The sequence below is a fragment of the Lissotriton vulgaris genome, chromosome 2_1, assembly GCF_964263255.1.
Source record: "Lissotriton vulgaris chromosome 2_1, aLisVul1.2, whole genome shotgun sequence".
Taxonomy (NCBI): domain Eukaryota; kingdom Metazoa; phylum Chordata; class Amphibia; order Caudata; family Salamandridae; genus Lissotriton; species Lissotriton vulgaris.
In genome coordinates this window covers 1,308,845,182-1,308,870,890 of record NC_141687.1, presented here as the reverse complement: position 1 = coordinate 1,308,870,890, position 25,709 = coordinate 1,308,845,182, and the positions used below count along the sequence as shown (strand labels likewise).

The 25,709-nt window shown below is 42.0% G+C and overlaps 1 protein-coding gene and 1 non-coding gene across 3 annotated transcripts in view; both read left to right on the top strand.

Moving 5' to 3' along the window:
- Positions 1-25,709, top strand: part of HSPBAP1 (HSPB1 associated protein 1) — a 1,203,084-nt gene that overhangs the window by 244,815 nt on the left and 932,560 nt on the right. The gene's annotated exons all lie outside the window — the stretch shown is intronic.
- On the top strand, positions 1,778-1,850 carry TRNAR-CCG (transfer RNA arginine (anticodon CCG)). Its single transcript has one exon. It is a non-coding gene; the product is annotated as a tRNA-Arg (tRNA).

Genomic DNA, 25,709 nt, shown 5'->3' with positions numbered 1-25,709 from the left:
GCGGCTTGGAAAGAATAGCAAAAATGCTTCCAACTTGTAGTGGGGTTTTTTACATAAAGAAAAGCCCTTTTACTAGCGCAAAAAGGACTTTGTACATCAGGTCCATCCTGAGTTTCCATAGTTGGTACCTTATCTCTGAATCCTCTTATGGGCTACAAAGCAATAGAGTAAGAACTTTGGAAAAGATGCACTCAGCATGAAGGTACACAGCACCAAGTGCTTCATTAAGCACTTAGATTTTTTTCTTTTTCATACTTTTTGGATACTTTTGACACTGTGAAACTAACAAAAAATTTTCCTGAGAAATGTGAAGCATGAAGTCAGAGGCTAAAAAACAAAACACACTTGCATCACTGGCCCATGTCTACTGCGTTGCCTTCTTTCCTTTTTAGGTCTCGTGACGTAAGCAGCGCATGCGCTGCTCTCGTCTTACGAGGCTTCTTGGAACCGATACGATTCCAGAAGCCTCGTCCCAGCTCTGCCTTCAGCTATCATTCATGCATGTCGTTTTGCGTCACAAATTATGCCGAAGGCAGTGCAATGATTGCATGCAAGGCATGTCAATCGCTGCTTGTTGCTACCCTATCTCCTTTTAGGCACGACCACCGGGAGTGAATCGTTTACTGGCGGATTTACACTCTTTCCTTTAAAGGACACAAAGCACTATTTTTTCTCATTTTCAGCTCCGTCCACACGTTTGTGATGGCTGCTGGTAAGCACTTTAATCAATGTTTTTCCCATGGGAGGACTTAGCGATGCCCATGCCCGGCGCTGTGCCATACAAGTACTTAGCAATAATTAGTGACAGTAAACAAAGTCAGCCGCGTGTTTATGCTTGTAATGGCAGCTGGTAAGCACTTTAATCAATGTTTTTCCCATGGGAGGACTTAGCGATGACTATGCCCGGCGCTGTGCCATACAAGTACTTGGCAATAATTTGTGACAGTAAACAAAGTCAGCCACGTGTTTATGCTTGTAATGGCCGCTGGTAAGCACTTTAATCAATGTTTTTCCCATGGGAGGACTTAGCGATGACTATGCCCGGCGCTGTACCATACAATTACGGGGCAATAATTTGTGAGAGTAAACAAAGTCAGCCGCTGGTTTATTTTAAACACGCTGCTGACTTTGAGGTACTGCGCTTGTTTTAAGTGTATTCACGCAAATTAGTTCAATTAAACAGAAACAAGAATACAACTTCGAGAATGCACTGTTATGCTTAATGGGAACTCTTGCCAAAAGGTGCCCGTACACGTTACCTCGTATTCCATTCGTAATCGTGAAGCGTGATTTTCACTCCGTAGAGAGCATGCTGCGTACGGATTCGCTCAAAGCATTCCTAAAACTTGCAGAAGAGCACCCTGCGATCTGTAGTTTACCTTGACCGTCAGAACAGTAAATTAGAAAGTGAAAATGGCATAAGTAATCAGTGGATAGGAGTAACTTTGATTGCTCTCCTCCTCTTGGGTGTGCGTGGGATAGAAGGGTACCTATCGAAGGGAGGGACAGCGTGTCCACTACTCCTTGTCAAGGCGTTAGGGACGGGAGGTGAACGGGTGGCGTGTTTGGCGGCCTCCACGGCTCTTTTCTGCAGGGCGCTAGCCCTTCTGATTCCGAAGCCCATGCTTCGGGCTAGGGACCCCGGCTGTTCCCCTCATTTTGCTGGGGGTCACCCGCGGGGAGGCCTCGGTTCCATCTGATCCTCCTCCTTAGCTTCCGTTCAGTGCGAGCGCACGCTCAGCCATGAGACTTACTGTATCAAGCGCTTCTCATAGCTGGTCCAGTGGCCTAATGGATAAGGCATCAGCCTCCGGAGCTGGGGATTGTGGGTTCAAGTCCCACCTGGGTCGCATCTGGAGATTTTTATATCCAGGGAAAATAAGAAACTAGTAAGATCGCGATATTAGAAAAATAATGTTCAGAGGGGCAAGATGGCCGCTGACGAGGGGCAAGATGGCCGCTGACAGACTGTAGGGAAAGGACGTGTTCTCCCTTCTCTCCCTGAGGCCGTTTACCGAGTGAAAGGTGATGCGGGTTCGATATCTGGCGGACAGCGTTCTTTAGAAGCATTGGATGCACGAGAGAGGAAAAGAAGATATGGTGCACAGTTTGAAGATCACTTCCTCAACTTTAACTGTAACGGAATACAGGCTATACACAAAGGCTCTAACATCTCTAACGGTGGGATCAGCGCTGGCGTGGACATTGGCTCACACGGGTCAGCTGATGGTGAAGGTTTCTGCTTGGAGGCAACGGCGTTATCAGAGAGCGGTAGACGCCGCATCCAGTTTGTGGCGAATGATGGCTCCGAAGACCGCTAAGAGCCTGAGGGAAGAGAAAGAGAAAGCTGCCTGGAGCGAGTCGGATGCTCCGGCAGCTAATCTTCGAGCAAAGAAGCTGCTGCGGACACAGGAAGAGCGGGAGGATTTGCGCGCTGCCGAACAGGGGAAGAGCGCCGGCAGAAATAATGAAATTGACAACACGATGGGGGAAAAAAAGAAGAAGAAGGAGAAGAGCAAGGCGGCATCCACTAAGAAAGGAAAACCTTCAGAGCAGGCAAACATGAGACAGCCTTCAGTGTATGAGGCGTTCCTACCTGCTGTCACTGCTACTACACGTGGGATATCAGTTGGGATATCAGCTGCCGAGTCGTCCCTAATAGACCCTGCTGTGACAATATTCAGCGTCGGTGCTCCTGCAGCCCAGCATTTGGTTCAAGACGGGCTCACAGCTGCGGATCCAGAAATGGAAGGCTTCAAGGCAAATGTTGAGGTAACTGGCGCTGTGAATGAGCAAGGGGCGGGTCATGTGGCTGCTGAGCTGTCAGGAGGGGTAACGATACAGGAGCAGGAGCAGGCGGAGGATGTAGAACAAGGGAAGGTCAGGAGAAAGGCTGACGCTCGGGTGGAGCAAATGAATAATATAACTTGTGTTGAAGAAGTGCTGGCTCCACAGGAAAAGGAAAAGGAAGCGGCAGATAATGTTGGCAGCGATAGCCGTCTGGCTGAGGAGAAAACTATGTCTGCAGGCGCCAATAAGACTTCTGCGTTAACAGAGGTATTGTCAGAGGTACTAACAGAGAGACATAGAGCTGTTACCCAGGATGAAGTAACCACTCGAAACTTGGTAGTTATTGAAGGAGAGATGAACTTTGGACTTAATATGAACAGCTCGGTGACAGCAGGGATTAATAAGGCTACTTTAATTACTGATGGCTCACTGGCAATACCAGGTTCTCCAACTGATGAATGTTTCTTTTCTGTAAATGAGGGAGAGGGTGAGGAGGACGAGGATGAGGAGGTGGTTGGAGAAGGGGAGGGGGAGTCAGAGGCCTCTTCTAGCGCTGAGGAGACGGAGAGTGACCAAACAATGTCGGGGTTAGTAACAGAAACAGTAGCCACATCAGAGTCTGGAGAGGCTTCAGCTCAAGAGTTATCTGCAAAGCGTAAATCTAAAATTTTGACTAAAAAACGAAGAAAATCAAAAGGCATTGTGAGTCCTATAAATATCGACGTCGCAAAGAGACTTGATTGGGATTATTCGGCTACGTCACAGATGTACCAAGAGACTGTGGGGGGGTCAGCAGATAAAAATACGGGCACTTTAGGGATATTTGAGCAAAGTATGGAACAAAGATCTAGACAGAGCCAAAGTCAGAACCAGAGTCAGAGTCAGAGTCAATCCCAGGGGCAAACATCACCAAAAGGGTTTGAAATGATGTTTTCGATGTTGAAGCAAATACAAACTGAGGCGAGAGTGGAAAGTCGTAGAGCCAGGCAGGAAAGTAAAAAGATACAAGGATCTCTCCGTAAAGTAAATAAATTATATGCAGGTCTGGCAGGGAGAGTCACAGAGGTAGAAGAAAGAACTGGGGTGTTGGAAGACGAAATGAAGGGTTGAAAGGAGTTCAGGCAGGAGCAAGAGAAGACTACAACTGATATGTTATGGAAGCTGGAAGATTTTGAGAACAGGCAACGCAGAAACAACATTAGACTTTTGGGTATTGCGGAAGGCAGGGAGGGGCAAGATGTGAGATCCTATGTTATAGAGCTTCTTAAGGGTGCACTTCCCGACATAAAAGGTTGGGATTGGGAGTCAGAGATTCAGCGTGCACATAGATTCCCATTCACACAGAGAAAGGGGGATGTCTCAAACAAAACTAGAGCAATACTTATATATGTTGGAAATTACTTGTTAAGAGAGGAGATAATGGCGAAGGCGAAACCACAGGCTAAGTGTAGATATAAAGATGTCGAGTTCTTTGCTAGGCCTGATTTTTGCCATACAACGGTAGAACGGAGGTGGAGATTGCGGGAATTGATATCACCATTTCAAAAAATGGGATGTGAGGCATATTTGATGTTTCCCAGCAGACTGAAAGTGGTAAGGAACGGTCAGTTTAAAATGTTTTACTCTGAAATTAAAGCATATGAGTTTCTGACATGGCTAAAAGAGAATAACCCACAGTCTCAGTCACAGGCTGATAGAGAACGAGCAGTAGCTTTGGTTGCCAAAGGAAAATAGAAGTCAGAATATATATATGTATAAAAACAGACAAGAGTTACAAAGAATAGAGTAAAGTATTGTATGAAACTTGTATATACATATGTTATAGGATGGTATCACCTTGTTTGTATAGGTTGTCATTAAGAAAGGGGGAGGGGGGGGCGGTGGTCCCACACAGTCACAGCTGTCACATATAGGTCCTATGGACCTATTTGCCTGTAGGGGGGGTGGGACAGTCAGGGTGGGGACTCAGGGGGGGGAAAGGGGGGGGGGTGAGGAGCAACAAAAAAGTTGGTATTACCGCAGAGGGGAGAAGGAAGCAACCTGGAACATAAGGATCAGTAAAATAGATAAAACATATGAGTTTTATATGGCTGTTAGTCCACTATGTATAAGTAATGAGCTGCGCATTTGTATAATTAATGATGACTTACCTGAAAATCCAGGATGAATACTCGAATAATGACTTGGAATGTCTGCGGACTAAATGATAAATTAAAGAGGCAGAAGGTTGCTATTTTGATTAAGAGTCTCAGACTAGATTTTCTAATACTGCAAGAGACACACATACAGGCGTCGGAAATTCAATTACTTGAACAACTAGGTCTTACTGTGATAGCGTATTCTAGACAGGGGGCTAGGAATAGGGGGGTGGCTGTAATGGCAAGACAAAGAAACATCACTACTAGGAAAAAATGGGAGGATGCCTGGGGGAGATGGGCTTTGATAGAATGTCTGGTAGGAGAACAATGGGTAACCCTTGGCTCTATCTATGGGTCTACAGGAGATGATGCGGAAATCTTTGAACAGATTGATATTGAGCTGGCGACCTGGGCCCCATATGTAGTAATAGGAGGGGATTTTAATATTAATGGTGCAGGTGGATTAGGTTTGGGGTTAGGACCTCCAGTTAAATATAAAGGAAGGAAGAAAAGAGTGTTTCAAGCAGTTTGCTCCTTAGCTAGGAATAATGGGCTACTGGATGTCTGGGATATTCTTAAGTCAGGAGAAGATGGGTATACATATTATTCAGCACCACACAGAGTAAGTGCAAGACTAGACTATTTTTTGATCAGCAGTCAAGGCATCGATGGTGCATGTATTGAGAGACTACCAAGACTACTGGCGGACCATAATCCTTTAGTTGTTACCTTAAAGGGATTGGTAGTGGCAAGGGGGGGTCTCAGTGTGGACCTTTGAAAGAGCACTGCTGGAAGACGAGGCATATATCCAACATATGAAGAGCTGGATAACTGAATTTATGACAATAAATAGAGATACAGCATCTGTCGGGACGGTATGGGATTGTTTTAAGGCAGGGGTGAGGGGAGAGACTATTAGTTTTGGAACTAGGAGAAGGAAGCAGGAGAAAGAGAGAAGCGATGCCTTAAAGAGGGAAATACTCTTAGCAGAGGAAGAAGTAAGTAACAGCCCAGATCCTTCTAATAGTAATGGAGGTGTACTAGATCCTGCCTTTATGAAGCTAGCAAAACTGCGAATGGAAGCAGAAGAATATATAGCAGCAAAGGCAGCAAAACAGTATGTGGTTAACAGGGAAAATTGCTACGAGATGAGTGAACGAGTTGGTAAAATGCTAGCAATCAGAGCAAGGCAAAAAGTTTCACTTGGAGAGATAAAAGCAATAAAAGATAGTTCAGGAGAAGTTGTAACAAGTGTGCAACAAATCAGAGAAGTTTTTAGGAAATTCTATACGAATTTATATCACGAAAACGATGTAAAAGATCCTGAAGAGACAGCGGATTATTTGAATTACTATGAAGGGGCTGAGCTGGATGAAACAGAGAAAAAGAGGTTAGACAACCCATTAGATGAAAAGGAGATAATAGGTGCCTTGAAGAATCTTCCATCTGGGAAAGCGGCCGGGCCAGACAAGATCCCGTTAGAATTCTATAAGGTGTTCTGGGAGGAGATAGGGGAAGATATGGTACGCACTATGAAACAAGCACAGTTGGGATTGTCAATACCAAACTCCTGGTCCGGGGCAGAAATAGTTGTTATTTTAAAGAAAGGAAAGATACCTATAGATCCGGGATCGTATAGACCAATCACGCTCATGAACACTGACACAAAGATCTATTCAAAAGCATTGGCAATAAGATTCGCCAGCGTAATAACACCATTAGTCACTATTAGTCAGCACGGATTTATACCTGGACGAGGAACTACGCACCACACACGAAAATTAATAACCCTTATGGATAAAATGGAGGTTACTGGGGAACCATTTTCGGTTTTATTGTTAGATGCTGAGAAAGCATTCGACCGTGTATCTTGGGCCTATCTGTGGAGTGTCCTAGAAAGAATGGGGTTTGGAAATGGTTTCCTCACAGCAATAAAGACTTTGTATAGAGACCCAGTAGCTACGATTAGAATAAATTCGGGAACAACTGAACAAGTGAAAATTAATAGGGGTACTAGGCAGGGATGCCCGTGTTCTCCGCTACTTTTCGCAATATACTTGGATCCACTAATACGCAGAATGGAAGTAAATGAGAGTATACCTCCAGTTGTCACACCTAGGGGGGATTGCAAGATACTTGCTTATGCCGATGACGTGGCTGTCGTAACACCAATACCCACAGAGGCTATTAGACATGTGGAGCTGGAGGCCATAAAATTTGGGAAAGTGTCAGGATACTCCTTAAATACTGGGAAAACACAAATTATAAAAAATAGTAAGGTAGTATGTCACGACCCACGAGTGGTACAGACAGGAACTTATCTGGGCATAACCATAACTGCAGAATTAGAAAAATTAGTAGAGTTAAATATAGACCCCATTATACGAAAGGTGGGGAAAGACTTAGACAGACCTAATAATCTACACCTTACAATTGTTGGCAGAGTAAACATCATAAAAATGCTAATATTGCCGAAATTTTTATATTTGTTTAGGACAATTCCGTTATGGTTTGACAACCTTTGGTTTAAAAAAATCGAAGGAATGATTAATAGATTTATCTGGTCTAAAGGTAAAACTAGGAGAGCAGCAAGATATATGGTACTCCCACGGGAGAGAGGAGGATGGGCACTACCGGATCTGAAATTTTACTATTGGGCTGCAGCCTTACAATACATGGTCGGATTAATAGGTGGAGCAGAAGTGGAAGGAGAAGATGATCTAGGTTCACTAGCGATATATGGTATATTGATGGGAGAAGAAGTTAAAAATATATATTTGAAACATTTTGACACAGCTTATTTTAAAAGAACACGATTTAAGACTATTTGGGGTGCACACAATATTTGGAAGGCCTTCACTAAGAAATTCGGACTGGGGAAAATTAATAGATATACGAGAATAAAAGATAATACAGCATTTCCTGAAGATATATTTTCTGATTTAGTGTATATAGAATGGTATCGGAAGGGGATAATAAAAGTGGGGGATCTGATGGCTCCACAGGGGATGAAACAATTTGCGAAATTACAGGAGAAATATGATTTGGCAACAAGGCACTTTTTTAAATATTTACAAGTAAGAAGTTTTTTGCAAAATAAAAGGGGGGGACTGAGAGGATTTGAGAAAAACCATATACTAGAGGCAATACATAATGGAGGTGATTGTACTATCAAAAGGTTTTATGCAGAGCTAATTGAATCAAAACCGGACGATATGGTTAAGTGGGGGGAAAGTTGGTCGGCGAAGCTGGATATAGAGCAGGAATGTTTTAGTACATCAGTAGAATTAGGAAAGAATATCTTGTGCTCAGCGTCTTTGCAGGCTCAGCATTATAAAACCATTTATCGGTTATATTACACTCCAGCAAAACTTGCACAATTGGGGGCGACTACCGGTATAAATTGCCCTAGATGTAGAAGTCTAGAGGCAGATGTGATTCATATTTTTGCAACATGCCCATGCCTATCGACAATACTGAACGAAATAGAAACGTTTCTTCAAAGGGCATTGAAATTAACTATCAATTTAACACCTACGATTGTATTATTGGGTGTAGATTCGGGCAATGAGTATGGAGAGGGTAACTATTTTATCTTTGTTGCTATGGCAGTTTTTAGATTATGTATTGCCTCAGCCTGGCTTGAACAGTCTGCACCAGTATTTCAGCAATGGTTAGCTAAGGTTTTAAGTATATACAATCTGGAAAAAGCAATATATTCAAGAAAAGGAAAGAATGGGAGGAACTTAGGATTGAAAATATGGGAGCCAATAATGAAATGGAAGGAAGAAACATAATGTATATAATGTACAAAAGGCTGTAAAGATTACTGGGCTATAAGGGAGGGTCACTAGCACTAATAGGAAATAAAGTGATGTATGATTTGTTTATATGTAAATATGTAAATAGTAGAAGTATAATGTATATATTGTATTTGCGTTAAATATGGTTTGTGAAAATATTAAGGCAGGAGGGAGGAGCTTCAGGTGTTATATAAGTAATAATGTGTCATACGTTGTTTATACTTTAAGATTATATATTGTTTTTACATTTCCAGGGTGGAAATATGATTGAATTGATTTAGTAAACTGTTCCTCACCCCCTCCCGGCTTAGGGGGGGGAAAATAAACTGTAAAAAGCTGTTAATAAAAAGAATAAAAAAAAAAAAAAGAAAAATAATGTTCAATTAAATACCTTCCGAGTGCCCATCCTTGATACATGAACGTCCTGATTTTTTTAATTCTGAGTGAAGGGCTGCCTTTTGACACCTACCACAAACTGGATGGGCACGTGTTTTGTCTGACTGGTGACCTGCCTAAATGGCAGAAGACATGTTTCCCCAGCAGAAGACCGAGCCCCGACAGGGAGCACGGTGCTAATAGCGGAGTGGGAACCGCACCCACTGCTCTTCCTCTCTGCTCCTTGCGGGCTCCATCCACTCTTTTCTCGATCTTTAATTTTGGTGCTCTTTTGTTTGAACTCCCGAAAGATGAAAGGCAGAGCCAGCCTAGCTGTGATGCTAATCTCAGCACTCGGCCCGCACACGCTCGGCTTGGTTGTCTATGGGGGCATTACGCTATTACTATGTGGGTTCTGCACACACAATCAAACCCATACTTCCTTCTTAGACCCAATGACAGACTTGTTCAACTTACTTTCGTTCGGTTTGTGTATAGTAACACAACTTGGTTTTCAAGTGCTTCTGTTGGCAAGGGCGTAGCTTCCATTGTTTCAGCAGGTGCATTGGCACCCGGGATCATAGGCCCGAGAGGCGCACTAAACCCCGAATATTGCTGTTTTTCACTGTTCAAGGAGGGAGGGGGGCGTTTCCTTCTTTGCACTAGGGCCCATGGCAAACTGGCTACGCCAATGTCACGCTGCCCTAAAAATGTCCTTTCATGCATGTAAGAAAGAGGAGGACCTCTGCTGTGGGTGGAAAGGACAGACAAGGGTCCTTGACTGCCTAACATTTCTGTTAACAAAACCGGCCTAGAAGAAGTAGGAGACCTAGTCGCGCACTCGTCAGTAATCTGATACACGGTTCAGTAATCCAAGTAATGTCTGCAATATGATGAAGGACAAGATAATCCCTTGGAGACCTCATGCAGTGCAACTAACCCAGCTATTCTGCTGCTGTGATCCGATGAATCAAACACAGAGCAAGTGATGGAAGAGCGCTTGCAATAAACCTCTGCCAAACGCTCCCGGCAGCATCCCAGCCCACCAATCTTCTGGCCACTTTGCCGCCCACCGCGGATTAGACTGCAGCAGGGTCAAGACTTGTTTGCATACGGCTGGGTCCACACTGAGGTGGCATGCCTGGCAAAGTAACGCTGGACTGGGCTGCGGCCTGAGTGGTTACCAGTGGCTAAAATTAATTCAAGCATTCCATCCATTACTTTTTGGTATACTTTAGTAATGTCATGAAGGCTAACCCTTTTCATTTCTTTCTGTAATTTTATGCAGGGGAATGTAACCTCCGCCTGTTATTTAATATATGTGAACACAATTAGAGTAATCATTTGTTATCGAACACAGAGTGAGTAATGAGAGTAGTCAGCATCTGAAATTTGATTCATGGGAAAATAATCAATGTAATCTTTTGTTTTATGCATCATAAATTAATTCTTATATTCATTGGTTATCCAAGGAAGGGTAATATAAATAGGGTTATCTTCTTCATTCACTACACCTCCTGAAGGAGAAAGGGTCCCAGGGAAAGTTTAACGACCAAGCCACAGATTTAATCTCCAATACAACTAATAGCAACTACAAAATAATCTGGTGGTCTATGAAGGGAGAAAGAACTAAGTTATCAAATCAAGTTAGGCCCGCTTTGTTTTATTTGCAAATGTTAAGTAGCACGCATGATATTTATTGTGTTGCTAGTTTCTTGGTGGCTGCTGCCCGGATTAATAACAAAAAGATCGCCCGTCCATAGTATCCCTGCCTGACATTTAGCTGGTTTAGCTGTTTTTCTTAAATAGATGGTGTATACCTTTGCTGTATTGTATAATGCATACTGATTGCACTGATTGTATATATATCAAATTGTAATTTTTTTAAGAAATCTGTTTTTATCTTGTCTTTTATGATTTTAAGTAATCTAATAAAGTGTTTTGACTGACTGACTGACAAGTTATCAAATCACACAAGATTGCAAACACCCAGTGAGTATCCAAAAATGCATGAGAAAAAATATATGAGAAAAAGATCTTCGCGAAATGATCGGATTTCCATCAACTACCAAGAGAGGTCAGTGTCATCATTTGCATATCCTTCCTTCCTACCACTACCCACTAGATAACAGAGGGAGGTCATGTGGATCAGATTTCGACCAGGCCATGGATATCATGACAGGAGGAAGTAGAAGCAAAAGAAAAAGAGACCATTAGGTCACCTAGTTACAGATTTCAAATCTGAGAGAGTCCTGCCCTTACCCAAACATTGATCGATCCCACTACAGAGGGGTTACTCTGTTGTTGCCTAGCCAGCCTAGCCAACGTGAGAGCGTGAGAGCGCAGGACGGAGAATCGAGCAAAGAGCAGCAGAGCGGAGCAGATCGCCGTGGAAAGATCCTAGACGTAACGGCTGTAGAACCGCGGTAGAAGCTCGCGGCAGAAATCCGTAATTAAAAAACCTGCCCAAACCCCCGAGAAGCACAAGAGCTCACTCGGAGCTTGCCGCGGTTTGCGCAGCCCGACTCTTTCGGGCGCGCAGCAGCGGTACAGCAGGGGGGGGGGGGACAGGCACAGGCACGGGAGTATAACAGCGAGGTGGCGCCCGAGGAGCTCAGGAGCCAAGGACAACATTGAGAGTAATTTGTTCAGGGCAACAAACCCTGAGACTATGAACATTGCATCAAGGAGGTGACCATCTGCCGGGTCTGGAGCCTAAGGAAAGCGTCCCAGGGAAGGCGCTCAGGAAAAAGTGCATCAAAACGGCAGTAAGGCAGGCTGGCAGATAAAAGGCACAACAGAGGTAAGTGAATGTATGAGGGAATGGACTAGTATATATACAGCAAACTCAACACTCAGATAATTATAAACTACTGTGAATTAGGTGAATAACTGAGACAACTTCGGAGTTAAAAATATTATAAAAATCGTAGAAAGATGGCCCCGAAAAGAAGGCAAAAATCACGCAAGGAAGCTCCTGAAGAAAGCCCAGGGAGGAGCGAGCTAATGGAGGGATCAAGGTCCCTGGAAGAGAGCCAGGAAAGACAGGCTTCCGTCACGGACAATAGTAAGGGACGACGTAAGAAGAGGAAAGTTAAAAGGGCCGCCAAACAGGTCCCGCTAGCCAAAAGGGGCTGCACCTCAACATCCAACCGGAAAGATAATACAGAAGCCTCTAAATCTATAAAGGACTTTGTTGGGAAACACTACAAAACTACAGAGACGCCAATAATAAATCTGGAAAATGAGGAGGAGTATCACGCAGAGAACGGAGAAAACTCCGGGGTTGAGGAGGAGAGCCAGATAAGGAAAGTTATGGGAGGACCCCGGGAAGAAGAGATTGAAGAAGAAATGGGGGATCCCATACAGATAAACCTCACCCTTCTGTGCCAAAACCTCCAAATAGCAGCATCTCGTCTCTCATCATCCCCGAAAATGTTTTCGTTACAAACCTCCGAAAATGAAGGGCAAATGGGAAATGAAAGCCAGAGCCCAAGCTTCGTCTGAGAGACAGCACCTGACCAAGTTCAGCAGCATCTAATTGGTCAAAAAAATATAACCCAGCAGGACATAGTAAGAACGGGAAGTAAAGCTACCTCGGAAAGAAGTAATCTACAGGACTCGAAACTTTCCACAACACCCACATCCTCAATGATGCACTTACTTTTGATGTTACAGAAAACACTGCAAGGAATCTTAGAAGTAACATTATTGAACAATGGAGTCTTAAAAGCACAAAAACTGTACTTAAAAAAGATTGAAGAGGAGTTGGTGGGGATTAAGAGCCAAATGCCAAATATGTTAAGACCAGTAGTTACCGCCAGCCCACAGAACAAAGTATTATGAGTGAACCCTCTAAGGCATTGGAAAATGTATATATCTCCAAACATCCAATGCTGATAAAAAGGCGCCGCGAATATATGTAAGAGTATTCACAAAATATAGGGCAAGCAAGAAGCAGGCCCCTAATACAATAAGAAAGAGAAAAGGGAAGAAACCGGAGGGCGAGGTACAATCAAACTTAAACGCCTCTGCCCTTACCTATGTACCAAATAGACCCCCGCAATCAGTGAATAAAACAACAAATACTACAAATGTATTAAGGAAGAATTACAGTAGTAAGGGTTTAAATGAGAAAACCCCAAAAACCCACCCTATAAATCAGAGAGTAAACGCATCCCTAGGAGAACAACCACACTGTCATCAAAGATTTGATAGCTCACAATTGCAAGTTCTAGTAGGAGTGGAAAGCAAAATGAGGCCCCCAGGTAGACCAAAGGGTAGTCAGTTAAAACCCGAAACCCCCAAGAAATTACTAGAGGTGGATAACAGTAAATGGGTGTATCTGGAACCTGTACACGCAGGGCAAAGGGGAAAGAAACTGAGAAAAATGAATCCACTAAACAGGGTACAGATTTTGACTTCCTTTGCCAAATGTAAAAGCCTGAGTGGAATCGGCACAAAAGATCTGAGGCAGGTGGGCTTCATAGAGAATAAAAATGCAAGGAAATAAAAATGTTTTACTCCACTCAGACCTGGTAAAAATGGCAATAATAAAAGCATCTAGTGAGATAACGCAAGTGGGAATAAAGATAATACCAGAGAGAGAAGTAAACGGCCTCTCAGGAAGTAGTTTCCTAAAGTGCCATGCAGGCCTAGGGAGGAGACAAGTGAAGTTATCAAGAGATAATGAAGAAGATGTTAGCCACCTGAACATAGTGGTAAATAATATAAGAAAGGATGACTCGTGGGATAACTGGAGCCAAAGAAGTTACGTGGGAGAATCCTCTGAGAGATACATAGAGGAAAGGGCTGAAGACGGTGGTCTAAGCGAGGTAGAATAGGATGGGGGTTGTCGCACAGTCTAAGTCTCTTGACATGGAATGTAAACGGCTTTGGCAATGAGATAAAACAAGAGCATATAAAGGAAGTAGTAAATATAATGGAAATTGCATGCCTACAGGAGACTTGGATATGCGACGAAACCCCATTCATCGAGGGTTACCTACAATTAAATCGACCGGCTAAGAGAAAAAGATTTGGTCGTCCATCGGGGGGGATAATGACTCTTGTTTCAACAAAAGTAATAAGAGAAGTAACATCGATAAAAACGAAATGTAAATGGCTATTGGCTTGTAGACTAGAACTACTGACATCGGGAAAGAAACATAAAATGCTGATTGTTATAAATGTTTATATGCAGTGGGACAATGCAGCAGAGTATGCTATAGAGGTGGAAAATTTCAAAAAGGATATTGACCTTTTATTAGAAAAATATGTCTCAGATGTATTGATAATTATGGGGGATTTTAACCATAAGCTATATCCTAAGAAGGTTGATATCTGGAATAGAGATTTGTTGGATGTATATTGAATAAACTATGCTGGTTTCCCAGTATGCGATCCCTCGAAACATGATATGGAACTAGTAAAATTTCTAGGAGGAAGGGGTCTTCTCTGCCTAAATGGCAGAGTTAAAACAGACTGCCCGGCAGGGAAAACCTTCAAAATAGGCTCACAGAATTGCCCGATTGACTACATGTTTATGCCAATCAATGTGTATGGCCTAGTGTTGTGAATCACTAGGACTCTGGTACGCACAACAACAGTATTTTTCCTTTATACCATTCAATTTATTTAAATCAATGTCTCAAAACCACAAATGTATTACATTCGCATATTATTTTTCATACATTTCTTTTGAAAGATCAAAAACTTAATTCATAACAAATAATGTGTATTGGCAACAAAAGCAACAATTTTCCAAAAACCCAGGTTTATGAAAGAAAAAACCCAATGCATTTCGGGGCTTATTTGCCCCTTCGTCGGGGGTCTGAAAGAAAAGGAAGATGCAAACAAGGAGAGCATTACTCAACTGTTTTTTGAATTGTTCAACATTTAACCTACATGAATTCTTTGACCGTTGCTTACCTAAATAACGTGGGCTGTTACGCAGCCTATGTGGGGTTTGTTTAACCTATTTATCAGATTTCTGAAAAACCAAAAAGCGGACAGTCATACTAAGTTTTTATGTATCAGATGCCTATCCTACAGTGCGTTTCTATAGTGATACAAAAATATGTTACCTGTGCGTTAGTCAATATCGCATCTATAAATGAGGAAAAAGCAAATTTTTAGGAGTTCGTTTAGCCAAAATGCAACTGGCTTATATGCGTTTACGGAAGTGAAAATATTGAGGGCTCACCTGTATATAATGAGGGTCTCGCATACGTGACGGAGACCTGTATGGGATAAATAACTACCATCAATAGGCTGTTGCATATTCTTTATAGACGAAGCGGTTTTAAAGGATAAATAATGTCCTTTACCTGCGAATCTAGGTTTGGGAGATTCGATCTCGCCGCTGTCTCCGCTCACGATGCTGTTATAATAGAGAAACGAAGGCTGTTAACACTGCCTGTCTCTCCCTGCTAAATCATTTCTATGCTATCAAAAGATTCCATCGGTCAGCTTACCGTTCAACAATTTAATGTTCTCCGTCGGAAAGGTTAGCCGCCATCTCATTCACCGACCGGAAACTTCGGTGGATGTATTAGTCCTATACCTATTTCAACTATCTGGTTGTCAATAGTAGGCAGAGACGACAGACTTGCGACAAATTGCTTTTGCAGGTCGGCTTTCTTATTTCGTGGCAAAAAACTTTGTGTCTACAGCGCGCACGACAAATTGCTTTGCTTATCGACTATCCTGTTCCGTAGCGAAAAAACTTTATATGTCTACAGCGTATACGACACTAACAGTTGGAAATCGTCATAAAACCGCACTATTGGACTATCGAAAGATGATAATCTTTTAACCTGTGAATAATCATTTATAACTGCTAATAAAAGAAATTTTATTTGGCATTTGTTTTTTGTGTAACGCGTGTTATGTTGAGAATTGATGTTTGGATACTTAAGACTATTCATTTTTGCTGTTTCAAGATCATAACAACTAATCTAACAGCTGTTTAGTTTTATTTTATGTGTTCGATTTCTGAAAAAATAAATAAAATTAACACTTGCTAATGAGTATTGGGAATAACTACAACCAGAATTTATGGGTTAATAGATTCTGAACTAAACTAAACAGCTGTTAGATTAGTTGGTATGATCTTGAAACAGCAAAAATGAATAGTCTTAAGTATCCAAACATCAATTCTCAACATAACACGCGTTACACAAAAAACAAATGCCAAATAAAATTTCTTTTATTAGCAGTTATAAATGATTATTCACAGTTTAAAAGATTATCATCTTTCGATAGTCCAATAGTGCGGTTTTATGACGATTTCCAACTGTTAGTGTCGTATACGCTGTAGACATATAAAGTTTTTTCGCTACGGAACAGGATAGTCGATAAGCAAAGCAATTTGTCGTGCGCGCTGTAGACACATAAAGTTTTTCGCCACAAAATAAGAAAGCCGACCTGCAAAAGCAATTTGTCGCAAGTCTGTCGTCTCTGCCTACTATTGACAACCAGATAGTTGAAATAGGTATAGGACTAATACATCCACCGAAGTTTCCGGTCGGTGAATGAGATGGCGGCTAACCTTTCCGACGGAGAACATTAAATTGTTGAACGGTAAGCTGACCGATGGAATCTTTTGATAGCATAGAAATGATTTAGCAGGGAGAGACAGGCAGTGTTAACAGCCTTCGTTTCTCTATTATAACAGCATCGTGAGCGGAGACAGCGGCGAGATCGAATCTCCCAAACCTAGATTCGCAGGTAAAGGACATTATTTATCCTTTAAAACCGCTTCGTCTATAAAGAATATGCAACAGCCTATTGATGGTAGTTATTTATCCCATACAGGTCTCCGTCACGTATGCGAGACCCTCATTATATACAGGTGAGCCCTCAATATTTTCACTTCCGTAAACGCATATAAGCCAGTTGCATTTTGGCTAAACGAACTCCTAAAAATTTGCTTTTTCCTCATTTATAGATGCGATATTGACTAACGCACAGGTAACATATTTTTGTATCACTATAGAAACGCACTGTAGGATAGGCATCTGATACATAAAAACTTAGTATGACTGTCCGCTTTTTGGTTTTTCAGAAATCTGATAAATAGGTTAAACAAACCCCACATAGGCTGCGTAACAGCCCACGTTATTTAGGTAAGCAACGGTCAAAGAATTCATGTAGGTTAAATGTTGAACAATTCAAAAAACAGTTGAGTAATGCTCTCCTTGTTTGTATCTTCCTTTTCTTTCAGACCCCCGACGAAGGGGCAAATAAGCCCCGAAATGCATTGGGTTTTTTCTTTCATAAACCTGGGTTTTTGGAAAATTGTTGCTTTTGTTGCCAATACACATTATTTGTTATGAATTAAGTTTTTGATCTTTCAAAAGAAATGTATGAAAAATAATATGCGAATGTAATACATTTGTGGTTTTGAGACATTGATTTAAATAAATTGAATGGTATAAAGGAAAAATACTGTTGTTGTGCGTACCAGAGTCCTAGTGATTCACAACACTAGGCCATACACATTGTTTCTCAGGTAGTGGGCAGGCACTAATCTGGTACAGCACACGTATCGCTAAAATAATTTGAATACGCAATATAAACTACGAGTGCAGCACCCTTCTTCATTCATACATGTTTATGCCAGCCTAGAATTTCCACCTAGTACGGGAATTTAAGATATATCAAAATGAAATTAGTGACCACACTCCACTGCATTTAACGATTTTGGGGGGAAGAAAGGTGCATAGAGATAAAGTGATCGCAGAAGAAGTTGAGTACCCCAAACGTGTGACGACAAGACTAACTGAGGAGTATCAAGAAAAATTAAAGGCCTTTCAATTTAAAACTGAACCAGAAGATTTTGGGACTAGGGGCCTGGAATGGTTTATAGAGAAGATAGCCCAAGTAGTTCAGTGCCTAAGGATAGAACTAAAAAAAAGATAGAGGAAATTGTACAAAAACCCCGGTTAGTCGAGTGAAATGGTTCTCTAGTGACTTCCAATCTAAAAAAAAGGGAGATACGGGCAGAGCAAAGAAGCCAAAGGAAAAATGTCACCGAAGAGAGAGAAAAATACTTAAATAAGTTGAAAATTGAATTAAAAAAAATAGTTACTGATGCAAAAAGATCATACAAAGAGAAATGTTGGTCAAACTTGTTAGAATCAATTGAAGATAAAAATTTGAGGCAATTCTGGAAAATGTAAAAGCAGCTTCTGGTCCAACAGACGGAGAAATGAAATGTGTCATTTGCGAAGCGGCATGGGAGGTGTACTTAAGAGAACTGTACAGGGCACGAGATTCCAAACAGTACATAGAGTCCCAACCCTGGCAGGAAATATAGGAAGATCTTAAATTAGATTTCAATGAACAGCAAGTAGGAAACATAATAAGAGAATTGAAACTAACCCGTGCGGCAGGCCCCGATAATCTCCCCGCAATAATATTAAAGTCAGAGCCAAAGTGGTGGGCAAGACTCTTTGCCCAGCTTTTCCATTTAATACTTTCAGAAGGCATAATGCCACCGAATTGGAAGGGCGCTGTAATCAGGCCAATCCATAAAAAAGGTAGCATGGACACACCACAAAACTATAGACTGATTAACCTTCTAGATGTAGGAGAGAAGGTCTTCTCAAAAATTATGTTAAACCGACTAAACACATGGGTCGAGGAGTTCTCAATCGTACCTATTGAACAGGGAGGGTTCAGAGAGGGGCACTCGACGATAGATCACTGTTTTGCATTGTGGGCTATGGCAAGGAAGTCAACGGAACAAAACGGCAAACTATGCTGCTGTTTCGTTGACTTCTGAGCAGCGTTCGACTCAGTAGACCGGGATTGCTTATGGGAAACTCTCATAAAGAGAAATATCCCCAAAGACCTATTAGCTATAATAAAAGAATTACACCGAGATAATTGGGCTCAAGTAATTAGGGACACTGAAGGGTCATTAACACAAAAAATACCCATTGCAAATGGCTTGAGACAGGGCTGTGTTTTGGCCCCACAGTTATTCTCCATATTCCTGTCAGATCTACCCGCCTGTCTAGAGGTTGAGGGTAGTGCAAGCCCCAGAATGGACGGAAAAAAGGTGCCCTGCCTTTTATATGCAGACAACCTGGTAATAGTAGACCAGACAGAGACAGGCCTCCAAAGAAAGTTGAAATCTTTTAATGAATACTGTGCTAGGAAATTTTTAATAGTAAACTTAGACAAGACAAAAATGTTATGCTTTGGTAAAAAGGCAACTAAGTTTAATTGGTTCTTAGGTGATCTTAAACTGGAAACGGTTAACGAATATCGTTACCTAGGTATATGGTTTGATAAAAAATTAAAATGGCATACTCATCTGGAAGCCCAAAAAGCAAAAGCACATACATCAATCTGTGGACTAAAAATGTTTAACCGGGAGTATGGGGATATGTCACACCGTCTTTGTAAATGAATAACCTGCGCACCTATCTCTTTTTGTCTCTTTTAATTAATTAAACTTTACTTTTAATCAAATTTGTTAATCGGTGCAACCCTGCTAGTGCCTGACTAGCCCCTGCCAGGTCCGTAATATGACAAAAAATGATTAAACACGATGTGCTTAAATGCTGGGATGCACTGTTCAAATCGCCCTATAAGGTGCAATACTTTCTTTAAATTATACATTATCAACTCCGGCAACGAGAAGCGACCTACAGGGGCTCTTCCCCCTACGTTGGTCGCGGGATCAGGTGCAATACCTGGGGATTGTGCTAGCCCCAACGCTGCAAGCCATGGTTTCCATTAACTATGAGGCGGTGGATAGGAAGGTGAGGGAAGAACTTAGGAGATGGAACAAGGGGACGATTTCCTGGCTTGGCAGGGTGGCAGCGATCAAAATGACAGTTTTACCCCAAATTCTGTACTTATTCCGAGCGCTACCTCTACAGCCCCCCAAGGGCTGGATTCAACAGATGCAAACTGAAGTGTCTCGCTTTGTGTGGCAGGGCCGTAAGCCCCGAATGCGCCGCGCCCTTACGACCCTGGCGCCGGAATCCGGGGGACTGGGAGTCCACGACCTCCGCAAATACTTCCAAGCGTCCCAATTGCGATACTTGGTGGAATGGAGTAAGTGGGAGTCCGATAAACACTGCCTCTTCCAGGATCAAGCGGTGGCCGGGCGCCCTTTACAGGAAATACCATTCCTCCGCAGGTCACACCGCCCCCCAAATCTCTATGCTTCTTACGTAACGCGTGTGCCGCTGAGAGTGTGGGATGCTACCTATCACGCATTCGACCTCACCACATTCCCCTCGCCGTTCACACCGATTGTGGACAATCCTGACTTCACACCGGGGCCTTCTCACACTGGAGGGAAAGGGGCTGCAGAGCACTTTTCCACATGTATACTGCAGATGGGGTTATCCCCTTTCAGAGCTTTAAAGACGATTATCAGATGGCCGAGACAGACCGCTTGCGATACTGGCAAGTCCGACACTGGGCCTTACAGCCGAGTGTTAGAGAATCTGCGGACAGGAAGTTACTACCGTATGAAAGATGGCTAGTGACCCGCACCTCGGACGCCAAACTCATAACTGATCTGTATAGGATGCTCCAACTCCCATCTTCCCACTTCCACATTCCTGGTCGGGAACGCTGGAACAGAGAACTGGGGAGGACACTTAGCCTTAAGGAGTGGGAACATATTTCATACAGGGCAAGACACTCAGCCTATCATGTAGGCCTCACGGAAACCTTTACTAAGGTTTCCACCTATTGGTATCACACCCCGGAACGATTACACGAGATGAACAGGCTCATTAGTGACAAATGCTGGCGAGAGTGTGGGCAGATTGGTACACTGACACACATCCTCTGGGACTGCCCCGTGTTGCAAGCCTACTGGTCAGCGGTGATAGATGAGATTGATGCATGCTTTGAGATTGAACTACCCCGATTCCCAGCGTATGCCCTGCTGGGTCTCCCAAATGGCTTGATGTACCCGCTGAAATCTAGGAAGGGTCGGCAGATTGCTATTATGCTGGGTTCAGCGGTTCAGAACATACTGATACACTGGCGCACGCCTACCATTCCCTCCCACACAGGTTGGCTGCATAGGTTGTGGCATGTTCTGGGGATGGAAAAGCTGTCACTCACACTAAAGGGGGATGTGACTTGTTTTGAGGAGCTATGGCAACCCTTTCACTCGCTACTGGCCACAGAGTTCAAGGAAATTACATGCCCAAGATACTTGAGACTGATGAGGCTCACGCCTCCGTTGTGAAGCACTGTTCCTTTGAGGAGGGGGGGGGAGCACGGTCCTACAGGCGAGAATGGGCTTGTGATGGATGACAGGGATGACATTTTACTTCCATACTGCGCAGCACTGGACAGGGTGGGGAGGTTTGTTGGGGGGTGTTGTTTCCTTAAGGAGGGGTACAGGACTCTGGGGCAATGCTTCTTCGTTTCCTTTGCACATTTCCATGCAAGACGCAGGATATCGAGGCAGCCTCTCGGGGCTGGGACACTAGAACCTTAATCCTGGGACGCCTCCTGCCGCGACCATTGCATATTTGTATGTTTGTTTTAATATGCTGCTGTACCTTTCTAATAAAAATGCTTTAAACCTAAATTATACATTATCACAAGTTTTTCAAATGTACATCAAAAAATCTTTTAACATTCATAAAATACTTCTTACAAAATTGTGCCTATGTGGCAACAGTCCTTTCAAAAGTACAACCATGTGTTCACATTCTTCAAAATCCACAAAAATCAAAGAAAAAGAATTACTTCTTTGCAAAATTCAAAATAGATATGATTTTCTGGTTTGTAGTGCTCTGCATTTTATTTTTCAAAGACATGCACAAAAACATTCCACATTTGCAAGCTCCGTTCATTAGTGCTTTCCAAAGTCTTCAATTTTCCTCATTTTCCCAATGCATTTCTGTGCCTTGCACCTTCCTCAGGGGAACACTGTTAAAATTAAAATAACATAACTTGATAACGAATTTGTCTTACAATGATTTTGTCTCAAAACATTTTCCCCAAAAAGCGCTTGGTTTAAACTTCCAGTTATCACATAATATATTTCAATTGGTCATTATATGCGGTTAGACCAGCTCAAAAGATATTTAACACATAATGCAAGTTTTTGAAATTGTGCACATGACCAAAGTGCAGTGCGTCCTCTTTAAAGCCACCGTCGCTAAATGTGTGCATCTATGCCACTGAGTCGTGGTATTAAACTTCATTCACCTTAAATGTGAAAAAGCACCCAATATCTGTCAATCCAGTTACCATAACGTTATATCCGTGGTCTTACCTACTAAGGGGACATCGTTTGTTACCTCGTTCATTATTCGTGAATCGATGAATAAAATCTGGGAAATCTGTAAAAAACCCGAGCCAAAACTCAGTACCACTTTATGCACAACTTGTAGGCGTTTAATAAACTACCTTATATATAACCACTCACGTTTATGTGCTCCGCCGTGCACTTGCTCAATCTTGTAATGCCGGTTTAAAAGACGGGGACGCTGTTCTGCCAAACTGCATGAAACAAATATATAACGCACTACTTTAGTCATTAGACCCTACAAAGTCACTGAAAATGCTCCAGTGCCCTCCATAATCCGCGTGTACATACTGCGTTAAGTTATGTGACTCCCTCGTCCTGTATGTAACTTTCTTTCAGCTTGACACCATGCCGTCGGACCGCTACCCCAATGAGTGACGGGTGTGAATATAAAAAGTGGACTGTCTTCTTTAAGAGCTGGATCCCAATTTCCTCCAAATAAAAAACGGACTGTGCGTGTTACGAGGTCTTTTGTAAAGTAAAAACGTTATCAGTCTGGATGTGCTGTGGCAAAGCAAACTTTAAACTTGAATTCTCGATGCGTGTGTACTAAATGTCGTGAACAGATACATATTATGTAAGAACCATAGAATAATATCGTGGGTGTAAGTGATGCAATTTACAATTTTTGGCTTGCGCAAATGACGCTTTGGTCCTGTAAACATTCCAAATGAACATCATAATCAATAAACAATTCCATTACACTGCTTGATGTTTTTTTGTTTATAAAAAACATAAAAATTCAATTTTATCAATTCAGACCAAAGGGTTTAACCGTGTTCAAGTACCTTATCCAAAAGGTTTCTCTCTGTGCTAGCTGCTTATGTGGGACTACATGTGGTTGGACCGACACCTGCTCTAGAATTGTAAATCTTAACTGGGGAATGGTATGTTTATTGTTTGCCCACTGTTGTGCCACACTTGATTTGTCACTTACTGTTCTAATAGTCGATTAATGCTCTGTGAGCCTTATCTTGATTTTCCTAGTTGTACGCCCGACATATACCAAGCCACATGGGCACTTAATTGCGTTTATGACCAAGCTTGAATTGCAGTCTGAAGTATGGCGTAATTTAATTGCTTTGCCTGTGTGCGGGTGCATGATTGTATCACATACTATGACATTTCCACAGTGACTGCAGTTGTGGCATTTACGCATACCCCTTTCTGTTTGTGTGGGTCTTTCTTGCGGACTCTGTTTTAAAATCTCTCGCAAGTTTTTCGACCTTGAGAAGGCAAATATGGGATTGCCCAAAAAAATGTTCTTAACATCTTCCTCTTGTTCAATTAATTCCCATCTTTTCAAGATGCATCTTTTTATGCTGGTGGCTTGTGTGGAGTACTTCAAGACACAAACTTCCCTCTTTTGCGTAGGTTTTTCAGATTTCTTTAACAAGTTGGAACGTTCAAAGGATAAAGCTTTTGTTTTTGCTGTCTCCAAAATCTCAAGTGGGTATCCTCTTCTCCTGTACTGTCCTGTCATTTCATCAATGTCTATCCTTGCTTGTGACTCTTCTGTGCAGATACGTTTAATTCTGATGAATTGCGACAGGGGTAGATGGTTATTCAAACTGGTTGAATGAAAACTGGAATAGTGTCACACCGCCCATTACTAAAAACCTTAAATGCAATGATACCCCCACAAGTCCTTTATTTGAGCGGTAAGGGAGACTGGGACCTGGAGGAAGGGAAATGCCTGAAAAGCCTACTATCCCTACCCCAATCATCAACGGCCCAAGCAATAAGAATGGAAATAGGAACAAAATCTTGGGGGGTACAAGTACAAGCTGCGTTAATCAGATTTTGGAAACGATTGGAAAGTACAAATGGCCAAAAAGTTGCACAACGTTGTAGGAAAGAGATCCAAATTAGTGACCTAAAATGGGCAAAAGCTTGTAGAGAAAGAATGGTGCAGGCTTGTGAAGGGCTAAAGGTGGTGCTGTGCCAAGAAACCCAACAAATAGTCTGTACTAAGAGTGATCTGAAAATTAAAGGACAAGAAGTATCCAGAAAGACTGACATGGGATACCTTGCAAAGAAAAAATCAGTAGAATTTATGATGCACTCTTGGTCATAGGGAAACTGGTTCCCCTATTTAGATATTCTACCAAATCGCTGGTACAGACAGGAGATACTCAGGATGAGAATTGGGATTAGTCCGTGGTTAATAAATAAAGATCTCAAATTAAAAAATGTTAGACAATAAAGGGTGTTGTAGATGTAATTTGGGCACCAAAGGAGACTTAGTGCACATTCTTCTTGACTGCCTAACAATATTAGAACAGCGTAAATTGTGGCTGCACCCAATATTTTTAAAATATGATATAAGAACAAGGGCACAGGCGGTCAACCTTCTTACAGAAATGCCCTCAATCGAAATTGCCATTGCTCTAGGGAAGTACATAAAAGTAGTCCAGAATTTCCAAAATAACCAGGAGTAATTTTTAGGAATTTTAAAATATTTGAGCTATATAACTTGTCTAAGAGAAAAAAGGTTGTATTTAATAATAACTTTTAAATGGTTTGCCTAAAAAAGTGATATTTTGTTGGTGTTTGCTTTTAAGATATCTATATAGTCTTTTTAAACTATATTGGAATATTTTTATCTGTAATGATTATCACTTTCATGTAGAATATTTTAACCTTGTAGCTATGCCTTTATACCTGTTTAAACGTCTTGATCTAAATAAACATAACCTTTGACTTGACTACAGATTTCAAGAATGGATATCAATTGCTTGGGTGATGGAATTATCAGTGCAATGCATGCGAGTGAAGTTAAAAAGGATATGGGAGAGAAAAACTACCTTTAATACAAATATCTCTACCAATCCTATTTTAAAATAGTGTAGAAGCTGCTTTCAACAAATAGGCTGCTTCACAATATGGTCAACAAGTTTCAGCCTTATGGGCCCCTTGCCCAGGCTTTCTTCAGGACCTAAACAATAGATTGCTACTGCATTCCCAAATTGGTCAAAAGTGCTTAAAGTTGTCATCAAATACAACCTTTTACATGATAGTACCTCAATACAAGCGGAGTGTTTTCTTCAAACCTGTAAAAGATAAGCACACAGAGCCTTGTTGTGAAATAATAAAACAGTTCTAGTTGCTCACTAATACTCATTCATCTAAGCAGATGGTTTTAATGGCTATTACGAATACCAATAAGTTCTTAATATTACACCACTGTATCATTATTTAGCTGGTGCACTCACCTGTCTTGTATGAGGTATAAACCTCACCTCACCTCACCCGGTAACGCCCTGTAAGGAGAGTGAAATCACTATTGAGGGGAGT